This window comes from Haliotis cracherodii, unplaced genomic scaffold, assembly GCF_022045235.1.
Source record: "Haliotis cracherodii isolate W230 unplaced genomic scaffold, xgHalCrac1.p SCAF_4, whole genome shotgun sequence".
Lineage (NCBI taxonomy): Eukaryota > Metazoa > Mollusca > Gastropoda > Lepetellida > Haliotidae > Haliotis > Haliotis cracherodii.
In genome coordinates this window covers 65561872-65574717 of record NW_027266297.1, presented here as the reverse complement: position 1 = coordinate 65574717, position 12846 = coordinate 65561872, and the positions used below count along the sequence as shown (strand labels likewise).

Sequence of the window (12846 nt, the reverse complement as noted above, 5' to 3'; positions counted from 1 at the left end):
TGAAGGAGCTTTGCTTCAGGATATCAGCCATTTTATGTCATAAGATGGTGAATCAACAGTTTACTATATCTACATAAAAACAAGTCAGAAAACACTTGTAGAATTGGTATTCAAAATATTCAAAACACTTGTGGAGTATATAATTTAGGAGCTAAGCCAGCCCTCCCTGTCTATCTAGACGTGTCAACAAAGACAGGCAGTTGTAATTAAAATCACTTTCATGCGAGTGTATGAGTGAGTTTGGTTTCACGCCACTTTTAGCAATATTCCAGCAATATCACGGCGGGGGACACCAGAAATGGGCTTCACACATTGTACCCATGTCGGGAATCGAACCCGGGTCTTCGGCGTGACGAGCGAACGCTTTAACCATTAGGCTACCCGACCGCCCCTCTTTCATGCGAAGGTGTCCCAGTCGTGGATGTTGATTTTGTGAAACTTCTCTGATTGGACTATCGATATGTGCGATAGTTCAATCATATTTAGCCCAGGAAAGTGGGCTTGATGTGGCAAGGGTCGAAACCAAGCTTTGATATTTGATAAAAAGGCAAGTGGACGCTCTTGCCTCGGGAGGACGATATTTCACATGGTCCTGCTACTGCAGTGGTGTACACAACAAGGTTACTTTCTTGCACCAGGATGCTGAAAACTCTCCCAGCAGGCACGCAACGTTGGATCAACGTTTAAAATTGGTTGCGTTTAGGTTGTGACGTTGATCAACCAAAACGCAACGTTGTATCAACGTTAAATCTTAAACGTTGAGCCATGGTTGTGATACTGACGTCACAACAACGTTGAATTTAAGACGTACGTACATCATTTCAATTTGACGTACGCCTATTCGAAAATCGACAAATCACCATACTTTTCCACTCCGTTTCACCAGTTTAAACACTGCAGTTAGGCTGCCTATTCAAATTTGAATAAGCCAGGTATATCATATTATATATGTATATTTGTATATATATATACGTGCACATATGTAAAGAAATTCACAAAATAATTACACAACACGGATGATTCCCCGACGTGTTTCAGTGTTATCTTCAGGGAGAAGTTGAAAAAATAAAGTTGAAAAGGGTTTAACCTGAAAAATAAATATCTTGACGCGTGGACTTGAACTCGGTACTTGCAGCTGATGATATTTGGATATTTAGAATCAGCGAGGACAGGAAGTGGATTTGCGACTGCGCAAAAAATTCAAAACTTGGCGGATACACGATTGAGAAGGTAAGTTCAAGTAACATTTGACATTCTTTGCATGTTTGTTTCCAATCTTATGTTGAAAATGAGTTGTAGTTCAATGGTCATTTAGTTATGACACGTAGATCTGTAAAGTTGCATTTTCGCACACACCTTTGACGAACAGATTATAAATAGCCCATCCAATCGGTCCATTGATAGGCTGGGCAGGCTGTGTAAGTGGGCTACAACATGGCTCAGTCGGCACGCGCGAATATATGAATTGACTTTTACTGATGTATAGTTAATTTTTTTTTTATCCGTATATGTTTGAGTTAAGTTACTGAAAAATACCAGATCTACATGGGCCTAGTTGTTGAAATGTTGACCTGATGCACGGAGCGGGTGTAGCCATGTTGATCGAGGTTGCCGCGCGCCATTATCGAATTTCTGTGTTACGGTATTTCAGTGTAAATCTTCAATCAGTATGTTGCATGAAGTAGATTTTCAATGTTAAATGCCTTGCTTTGAATGCAATATACCGGACACCTACCATTTTTCGGTAAGGTATGTGCACGAGCTCATTCCTTACTAATGGTTTCCAATTTTTCAGCCGCCATTTTTTGTGGCCTCGCTAAAATGACATGGGTTTCGCGCCACTTGTGCACGAGCTCATTCCTCAGTGACGGTTCCTAAGTTCGTTAGACGCCATTTATTTCGCCTTGCTAAATTAACAGGGGGCCCCAACACACAATGGCTTGAATTAACTTCTTTCGTAAGTAAATATTTAAAGTAAATGTTTAAATAGTATTACCAATGTACATACAAAATACAACGTGTCTGTTGAAATGTCACTCCGACGGATGTCACTAATGAGGTCGGTGCACGCCATCATTTACCTTCTATTTTTGAGTACTTTTTCTGTGTTGTCCAAATTTCGACTTCATGAATCGCTTTGATGTTCAATTTCAAAGTTAAATCATATTAAACCATAGAAATGCAAGCGGGGTAATATTTCTGCTTATTTTGACCTTTATCGCCCTATTTTTTTCAAGTATTGATGCTGTCACGTGCCGCTTCGTTAGTAGCATCGAACAAACATGGCGGATAGGTGTCCGGGGTGTAATGCACATCATGTAACGTCAACTTAACTTGCCATCTCTACAAGAAGAAATTATGAAACTGTTCCATTAGACGTTATGAATTATAACAGTGCCAATACTTAGGTCTACCGTCTTAATAAATTGGGTGGGTTGTCAGATTTGGTTGATTGGCTGTCAATGTGGAAACTATTTGATATTCGGTATTTGACTCAAATTATGTTGCAATTAATGTTACTAGATTATACAGATATATCTTCCGATAGTTTTGAACATTATTATTCCGATGAATATTTTAAAATATTAGCAATAGTGTCCAAAATTAATGCATTAGTAGATTTCTATTTATATATATGTTCATTGTTGACTTTAGGACAATTAATTGCAGGGTCAATTGTAGATCGTTTAGGATGCATGTCTACCACCATCAGCTGTTCATTTCATTGGCATGCAGGTCTTAAGACATGAAATAGCGACTGTTGTAAATGGTGTTTCAGTTTGTTGGCAAAAAAGATAAATTGTTTACATTCCAACAGAAGTAAAGATATAATTTCCCAATAGGTATTATCATTTCCAGTTTGTTCTGTTAGCACCTTAAATGTGATTTGTTTTTGTTTTAATTAAGTTGCTTGATTGTTTAATTATACCTTTTCAGAAATGTTGTCGAAGCAACTTTGATGTTAAAACCATGCGCCTACAGACATACTTGCTCAGATTAACTTATAATAATTAGGGTATTTATGGCTGTGCAATTTGCTTTAAATATTGTGCTACTTTCTGAGTTACACTAAAGGAATCTATACCTGTTACATTCTATGTCTACAACAAACTATCTTTTATTGTTATGTATTTATTTCTTTTTCACAGGATTCCAGAGAAGGGTTCTCTATCTTTTGATGGAAATTAGGAACCTAATGAAACAGAATCAAGACTCAGTGGCATACACAGTATCAGTAAGCTCTATTGAGCAACTCAATACACTGGATGAGTTGGATACTCTCGAGGGGAGACTGAGAGAGGATGAATATCAGGCCAGCTTGGTAAGTCAAGTTGAAGTTACGGTACTGTTACTACATTATAAGATTAGAATGTTGTTTGTTATGAATTGCTTGGAAACAAAAGTAAACAGTAACATGCCATAAGTTTTGGTTGAATTAATATACTTATATAATGATTTTCATACCACATATAAAGTTCAAATGTTCTTTTTACAGAAAATTACTTAAGAAGGATTGGTGGGGCGAATGCCGATGACCACGTGGAAAAGGCTATGCTAAGGTAAAATAGAATGAAATTGGTGAAAGGTTACAGTAGCTCAGTAGGTAGAACTCAGGTCCATGGATCCGTATAGACTGGTACAAGTAGTGGTAGGGATCAAGTTTTTTGAGTTTTGAAAATGTGGTAAGGTATATACTTTTATTGCCTCATTGTAAGATAAGTGGAATGTTTATAATAAGGAAGTGGTGTTAATCCATACACAAATCATTAATCAGTTGGTCAATGATTATATATGTACATCAAGAACATCGATCCATACTTTGAATTTGCATCCTCAGATATGTTACTGGTTATTTTTCAGAATGATGACAAACTCGCCCATGTCCAAAATGAACATGAAGGGGAAGAAAACCAAGACTGCGTTTCATGTACTACTTTGTGTGTGTTGATTAAAGGTTAAAAGTAATTAAAGTAATATTTTTTATATAGAGATATGAGAGAAATTAGACCAGCACTCATATAAAGCGATCTGTATACATAACACCTTTTGTTCAAACTAAAATCATATCTTTGTGTTTGCTACCACTACACACACATATATATATATATATATATATATATATATATATATATGTATATAAAAGATCTGAGGATACTGTGTACACATGAAATGAAATCTAAAAGGAAATGTATCTGTGATACTATTTCATTCAGTGAGTAAGCTTAGGGGATATTCATAATTAAGATTCTTTTATATATAATAACACAATATCTGTCGTTTTAGTTTTAATGTTATACACACAAGTTTTGAATAACTTTATAATAGTATTTAATTGCATGTTAATATTATTTCAGATTCAGTCCTCCTGACCTTTCCAAAGACAATGGAAATGGAACTTCAGGATATGATCAGTCGATTTCTTAAATATGCCCCTGGTAGAACAGTGGGGAGATGGAAGGCCTAAGCACTAGGACCTCGTTGCCACCCAGAAAAAAGAAGAGCTTATGTTGTATATATTTGAAATTAAGTTGTTTTTTTAATTATCTTTGAATACAATTTTTGAAAACAATGTATCTTTGTTGTTCATTCATCATCTGCATCAGATATAAGTATTTAACAATGTCATTCAAAGAATAGGCACGTGAAGATCGGGGGTAGAATAGGTCTTCAGCAACCCATGCTTGTCATAAAAGGCGACTGCGCTTGTAAAAGGCGACTTACGGGATCGGGTGGTCAGCTCGCTGACTAAGTTGATGCATGTCATCGGTCCGAACTGCGTGGATCGATGCTTATGTTGTCAATCACTGGATTGTCTTTTCCAGATTCGATTATTTACAAACGGACATCATAAAGCTGGAACCCCAAACCATTCAAAGGAAGGGAATTACACAATGGGCAGCTGGTGAGTTATCACCGCTGAGGCCATCTCATACCAATCAGTGACCTTGGCATTGATATTGAGTGGCATTTCTGGTTAGGGGTCAGCAGTCGTATTAATTTGGAGACACATCAATTTCCAGATTTACAGTATTAGTTTTTTTCCACACTACTTTGAGGTTAGTGAAATTGGTTAACACCCTAATTAAGTAACATAATGGTTCGTTTTTTGGTGTGTATTATGACCGTCTAGAATATTTCACTGATCTCAAATATCAGGGAGGCCACCACTTCTTGAGCTGATGCTGTACTGAAAAAAACCCACTTTTTCAAGGTTCACAAGGGGTCCTCTGATACATCAACGTTGAAACAACGTTGAAATAACGTTGACATCTGACGTTAAAACAACGTTGACATCTGACGTTGAAACAACGTTGAAGTGTCAACGTCAGTTCAATTTTCATATGAAACCAATTTGCAACGTTGTTTCAACGTTGAAGAGTGACGTTGTTTCAACGTTGTTTCAACGTTGTAATGCCTGCTGGGCTGGCAGTAGCAACTCACAATGGCAGGAATCCAGATGTACACATCGGGACTGTAGTGGACTGTAGTGAAGTTACCACACAACACATGTTGCCACTATTCATTTCTCGCTGTTTCCACACTATTCTTTACATTAACCTCATCAATGAAAAAATATGGGAATTGTTATTTTAAACCAGCTGAGCACATTTGAGGTAAGAACATTTGAGTATAAATCTTATGGATGTCTTATGTTTCCTCTTCACGTCCACATCCACACGTTAATCTGCTCTGGGTAATCTCAACCGTATCCATAAACGTAGTTATTAGGGCTGGGACGAGTCCAAATTTCCTACCCGGGTACCCACCCCCCTATTACCCGCCCCTTCCCGGATACCCGCTGTAGGTCTCAAGAGATAGGTACAAAATGTCCGATGGGGAAACGTTTGACAGCATTCCTGTCCAAATGTATTTAGATACACGTATAATCCGATCTGGTCATGCATACACTAAAGTTGACTGAAGTTTTATCTTTATGCAGTCAGAAGGAATTGGTGCATAGTCACAAAGAAATAGTGCAACCATTGAGTTCTAGATAATGTTTGCCATTAAACAATATAATCACATGACTAACCACGGGTTCGGGTAGTCCTGTGGGTACATGGATCCTACTGAGTACCCATCTGACCACTACCGCCATTTTCAGTCTGTCAAAGTTGTTGCTATGGAAAGTAAAAAAAATGTTTTTTTGAAAATCCCAAACTATCAAAAGGCACCAGTTCACCACTTGACCTATCTATGTGCCAAGTTTGGTTAAGATATCTCACATGGTTTTTGAGTTCTGCTCCGGAAATGAAACGTGAGAGATGGACAGTCTCCTCGAGATGTGGCGTGATGTGGCGTGATGGTGAGGGAGAACGTCTCCTCGAGATGTGGCGTGATGGTGAGGGAGAACGTCTCCTAGAGATGTGACGTGATGGTGAGGGAGAACGTCTCCTCGAGATGTGGTGTGATGGTGAGGAGGCTGACATAACAGCTGGAATAGTGTTCACTGTGGCATAAAACAATATTCACTCACTAACTGTTCACTACAGCTAATGTTTAAAGAACAAAAGGCTAGGGGAAGAAAACAGCCTGTTTGCACATCTGGTATTTGGTGAAGATTCCAGTGGTAGTGCAGCTTGGATTTGATACATCGCCAGTATGTGTGGTGAACATATTCAAAACAAGGGCTTTTAGGTAGACATTTCAAGGATTAAAAATTGTCCACATACCCCGAACTGGATCTGATTAGGGTGGTACGGTAATCCTCCCCTGTGAGTACACAGCTGAATGTGCTTCCTCTCGGGGTCCCCAGCCACCAGGACCTCCTCCTCTCCCTCGGCCTGCAAATGTTTGTTAAAGACGGAGGTGGGTTGAAATGGGGTTTGCACGTGTGTCTGTGTGACATCTAATATTCCTTGTTCATGTTTGTTAGGTATTCTTGAAGTTTTCCAATATTTGCAGCAAGACAATAAAAATCTGGCTGAGAGGACACTTATTTGTATCCAGAAATTGACTATGTATCCAAGTCAGCTGTTTCCCTAAATCCTGCTTTTCCTTTCCCAGATCCCTGCCCTTACCCAGATCCCTGCCCTCTCCCAGATCCCTGCCCTTCCCCTGAAACCTGCTCTTCCTGTGATCCATGTCCTTCCCCAGATCCCTGCCCTTCCCCAGAACCCTGCCCTTCCCCAGATCCTTGCCCTTTCCGTGATCCCTGTCCTTCCCCAAAACCCTGCTCTTCCCCCGAACCCTGTCCTTCCCCTGAAGCGTGCCCTTCCCCAGAACCCTGCCCTTCCTCAGATCCTTGCCCTTCCCGTGATCCCTGTCCTTCCCCCGAAGCCTGCCCTTCCCCAGAACCCTGCCCTTCCCCAGATCCTTGCCCTTCCCGTGATCCCTGCTCTTCCCCCAAAGCCTGCCCTTCCCCAGATCCTTGCCCTTCCCGTGATCCCTGCTCTTCCCCCGAAGCCTGCCCTTCCCCAGATCCTTGCCCTTCCCGTGATCCCTGCTCTTCCCCCGAAGCCTGTCCTTCCCCTGAAACCTGTCCTTCCCCAGAACCCTGCCCTTCCCCAGATCCTTGTCCTTCCCCAGAACCCTGCCCTTCCCCAGATCCTTGCCCTTCCCGTGATCCCTGCCCTTCCCCAGAACCCTGCCCTTCCCCAGATCCCTGCCCTTCCCCAGAACCCTGCCCTTCCCCAGATCCTTTCCCTTCCGCAGAACCCTGCCCTTCCCCAGATCCTTGTCCTTCCCCAGAACCCCGCCCTTCCCCAGATCCCTGCCCTTCCCCAGAACCCTGCCCTTCCCCAGATCCTTGCCATTCCCGTGATCCCTGCCCTTCCCCAGAACCCTGCCCTTCCCCAGATCCTTTCCCTTCCGCAGAACCCTGCCCTTCCCCAGATCCTTGTCCTTCCCCAGAACCCTGCCCTTCCCCAGATCCCTGCCCTTCCCCAGAACCCTGCCCTTCCCCAGATCCCTGCCCTTCCCCAGAACCCTGCCCTTCCCCAGATCCTTTCCCTTCCGCAGAACCCTGCCCTTCCCCAGATCCTTGTCCTTCCCCAGAACCCTGCCCTTCCCCAGATCCTTGTCCTTCCCCAGAACCCTGCCCTTCCCCAGATCCTTGTCCTTCCCCAGAACCCTGCCCTTCCCCAGATCCCTGCCCTTCCCCAGAACCCTGCCCTTCCCCAGATCCTTGCCCTTCCCCAGATCCCTGTCCTTCCCCCGAAGCCTATCCTTCCCCTGAACCCTGCCCTTCCCCAGATCCTTGTCCTTCCCGTGATCCCTGCCCTTCCCCAGAACCCTGCCCTTCCCCAGAACCCTGCCCTTCCCCAGATCCCTGCTCTTCCCCAGAACCCTGCCCTTCCCCAGATCCTTGCCCTTCCCGTGATCCCTGCCCTTCCCCAGAACCCTGCCCTTCCCCAGATCCTTGCCCTTCCCGTGATCCCTGCTCTTCCCCTGAGGGAATGATAGCTGGTTCTCTGGGATGACAAAAACTAGAACTTGTTTCGTCTGTACTTCATACTAAAGATATCATCAGTTCTTTGTACTTAACATATCAGTACTTCATACTAAACATCACGTAAGTATTTCAGACGTAATATATTGTCCATATTTCATATGTAACTGGCTTCAGCACTTCATTGATTTATACAAACAAACTTCTTCCATCACCCATGACAACATGTGTCCGAAACGCGGTGAAGTAGCTCATTTGTCAGCGAGGTCAAACAATTAAATTAAGCCAGGTGCGACTCATGGGTGTCAAATGAAACTTGCATGAACTTTGTCTGATATTGAAGCAATGTGTAGATCAGATGTCTGAACCCTCAGGTTTCCTGATATTGAAGCAATGTGTAGATCAGATGTCTGAACCCTCAGGTTTCCTGATATTGAAGCAATGTGTAGACCAGATGTCTGAACCCTCAGGTTTCCTGATATTGAAGCAATGTGTAGACCAGATGTCTGAACCCTCAGGTTTCCTGATATTGAAGCAATGTGTAGACCAGATGTCTGAACCCTCAGGTTTCCTGATATTGAAGCAATGTGTAGACCAGATGTCTGAACCCTCAGGTTTCCTGATATTGAAGCAATGTGTAGATCAGATGTCTGAACCCTCAGGTTTCCTGATATTGAAGCAATGTGTAGACCAGATGTCTGAACCCTCAGGTTTCCTGATATTGAAGCAATGTGTAGACCAGATGTCTGAACCCTCAGGTTTCCTGATATTGAAGCAATGTGTAGACCAGATGTCTGAACCCTCAGGTTTCCTGATATTGAAGCAATGTGTAGAGCATAGGCTGTGTCAGTAAACTCCCTTGCCTTTCCAGCTATATGATGGCGGTCTATAAATAATCGAGTCTGGACCAGACAATCCAGTGATTCATATCATGAGCATCAATCCACGCAATTGGGATCGATGACATGCAGCAACCAAGTCAGCGAGCCTGACCACCCGATCCCGTAAGTCAGGAAGATGTGGTGAAGGAGGAGCAATGGGTACATAAACCTCACAAAGTATTGACAATCACTGCAAGCCTGGCTTTATTTCTCCAGTCCCAAACTCTACCTTCCTGGCTCTCGTAGGTACTGACAGCGTTGAGGTGTTGGTGAACGCCATTCCCTGCAACAAACAACAATCTTACTACGTTATATTACCATGAACAACAACAACAACACTTTGTAACACATCATTACATACAGTATTACAAACAACAATTAGTCACAACATTAAATCCTACAGTATTCACACATTTTTACATACAATTTCATATACGACTTGATAAAAGACATTCACTTGCAAACTTAGAGAGGACTTCTTTTGAAGCTGGTGTGAAAATGAACCAGGATTGTCCTTCACTGTAGCAATACTATAAACAATGGAGGGGGCACAGGTGACTAAGGTGCCACAATTCGCTGTACAGAGTTGTGTCCCTTGGCCACGCCAGAAACCTATGATCGTGCTTGTGAGTTTCACCACAAAATGAGTGAGAACTGCATCACTTTGGGCTTTCCTCCCACAATACATTGACATGCCGTGATATAAATGGAATACTGTTCAAAGTAGCTTTTAACTGAACTCACTCCTCGGTACTGTTATGTGAGTCAGTCATGATTGATTGAAATGGTATAGTACAGCATATATAGAGTAGGTCAGGTGCTTGTGTGTATTGCTTATTTAGTTTTGGCCTTATACTTTAGACATTGGACCGCCTCCGTGGTCTAGTGGTAGAGCGTCCGACCGGAGAGCAGAAGGTCCGGGGTTCGATCCCCGGCTGTGTCATACCAAAAGACGTTAAAAGATGGTACTTGTTGTTACCCTGTCTGGCACTCGGCCTTAAGGGGCTAAAACAAGGACTGGTCGGCTCGTTGCAGTATACTGTGTGCGAGTGGGGTATTCATGTTAAACTGTGGCATGGTATCTCAGTGGGCTAGCACCATAAATTGTCATCAGTCTGGACTAGTACAAGCAGCCACACACACACACACCTGCATGCACATCGCTATATAAGTGCAATAATCTTGGATGCGACGTTAAACCCAATTTCACCTCACCTCACCTTAGACATTGCTGGGCACTGATTGAGGCTGTGATTTGGCGTGATGCCAGATTTGGGATTGTACTAAATCAACATATAGTTCTCGCGATCACGTGCGCGGGAGCCTCAACGGCTACTGGTTAAATTGTTCCATGCGATAAATATAATCAACAGTCGCAATCAGCTGCACCGAAGTGCTATGCTTGTTATTCTAAATATATTTAATTAAAGCTGCAGAAAAAATAACATGATATTGGAATATAATATTTCTGATAAAAAAATAGTTCCAGATACCATTTTTCCCGATCCTTGAATTAAAATCCTTTAAAGTTAGATCATTGGGTAAGTTTTAACCGAATCACCGGTAGATTCCAAGAAAACTTGTGTACAGCTGATTGCTGTTTCCGGCTTAGTTTAGGAGAAAAATCTTAATCCCTGGATGTAAAACAATGCCAAGCAGAACAAAAATATATAATTTAAATCGAAAATCACAATGTCTGGTGATTTTGTATCTCAAATTTCAAATTTGTATTGACCAAGTTTCTTATCACCTGTTTACCGGAGTTCGCTGAAGGGGTGTGTTGTAATTTTTTTCTGCACAAAATATTAAAAAAATTTTTTTTTCCAAAATACTGAATTCGCTAGAGTGGGGTGCGCATTATACTTGCGTGTGCACCATAATCAAGAAAATACGGTAACTTAAACAGTAACATATGGTTTGGACCATTAGCCGGTATATAACAAGACTTGCACATCTCTAAGAGCAACTAGTTTGAGAAGCAGTCCTTACCAAGACAACATCTGAGTTACACATGCTTCAACATAACTCAGCTACCATTACATGTTTGCTTTTGTTTTTTGTTTGTTTGTTGTTTAATGCCGCACTCAGCAATATTCCAGCTATATGGCGGCGGTCTGTAAGTAATCGAGTCTGGACCAGACAATCCAGTGATTGATGTAATGAGCATCGATCCACGCAATTGGGATTGATGATATGCATCAACTAAGTTAGCGAGCCTGACCACCCGATTCCGTTAGTCGCCTCTTACGACAAGCATAGTCGCTTTTTACGGCAAGAATGGGTTGCTGAAGACCTATTCCACCCCGGATCTTCACGGGTCAGCTACTATTACAAGCTCAAAGAGATAATTACTCACTCACACTATTACACAATATAGCTTGCTGGTGAGTTGGGGTTTAACATCACATTCAAGATTATTGCACTTACCGTATTCGACGTAATAAGCGCCCAGGGCGCTCTCAAAATTAGAAATATGCGGCTCTTATTAAAATATTATTTTGGTGAAAAAAAGTTGAAATATCGTAAATTTTGTGGTTTCTGCTGACAGCCTGAAATGTTTATATATGACAGATATAATTTTCCAGAAATAATTGCCAATAATTAAGGGTGCATATAACACACGAGTGCGTATTATACACAAATAAATACATCTTGTGTACAATGATCAATCGGAAGGGGTGCAATTGGGATTCTTCACTAGTGGGCGCTTATAAGAGCGGGGCGCTTATTACGTTGAATACGGTATATTGCAACATGCATGCATGCGTGTGTATGTGTAGTCTGAACTTCTGCTGGTTTTACAGTGCTTGCCTGCTGAGATACATCACCATGCCACTGTTTAACATGAATACCCAACTCAGACACAGTATACTCCAGGCCGACTAACTCCTGTTTTATCCCCTTAATGCCGAGCACCTGGTAGGGTAACAACAAGTACAGTAAACTACGGTTATAACGAACTCAAAGGGACTACTAATTTTAGTTCGTTATAACCGTAATTCGTTATAAGCATATATACAGCAGAACTACAGCATATAGTCGGGGCTAAAAAGTTAGTTCGTTATATCCGTTAGTTCGTTATAACCGTGTTCGTTATAACCGTAGTTTACTGTAGTACATATCTTAACATCTTTTGGTACGATGTGCATGAGACCTGTGAAGATCCGGGTTAGAATAGATCTTCGGCAACCCACGTTTGCCACAAGAGGCAACTAACAGGACAAGGTGGTCTGGCTCACTGATTTGGTTGGTGCATGTCATAGTACCCCAATTGTGTAGATCAATGCTCATAATATCAATCACTGGATTGTCTGGTGCAGACTCGATTATTTACAAAGCCATCACAGAGCTGGAATATTGCGGAGTGGTATTGCTAAAACCAGCATCACTTCGAGCTTTCCTCCCACATTAAGCTGACACGCCGTTATCTAACTGGAATACTGTTAAAAGCAGCGTTAAATCAAACTCACTCACTCATTCTTTTATGTATTATCTGTAACAACCCCTTACATATCCTGTGTAAAACGCCTTACGTATTTTGTGTAACAACACCTTACGTATCTTGTGTAACAA

At 41.9% G+C, this 12846-nt stretch overlaps 1 long non-coding RNA gene across 1 annotated transcript; it reads left to right on the top strand.

Moving 5' to 3' along the window:
• Positions 1-3207: 3207 nt before the first annotated feature.
• LOC139478269 (uncharacterized) lies at positions 3208-4453 on the top strand. Its single transcript, XR_011654299.1, has 4 exons — positions 3208-3322; positions 3497-3560; positions 3862-3955; positions 4356-4453. It is a non-coding gene; the product is annotated as an uncharacterized lncRNA (long non-coding RNA).
• The last annotated feature ends 8393 nt before the right edge of the window (positions 4454-12846 follow it).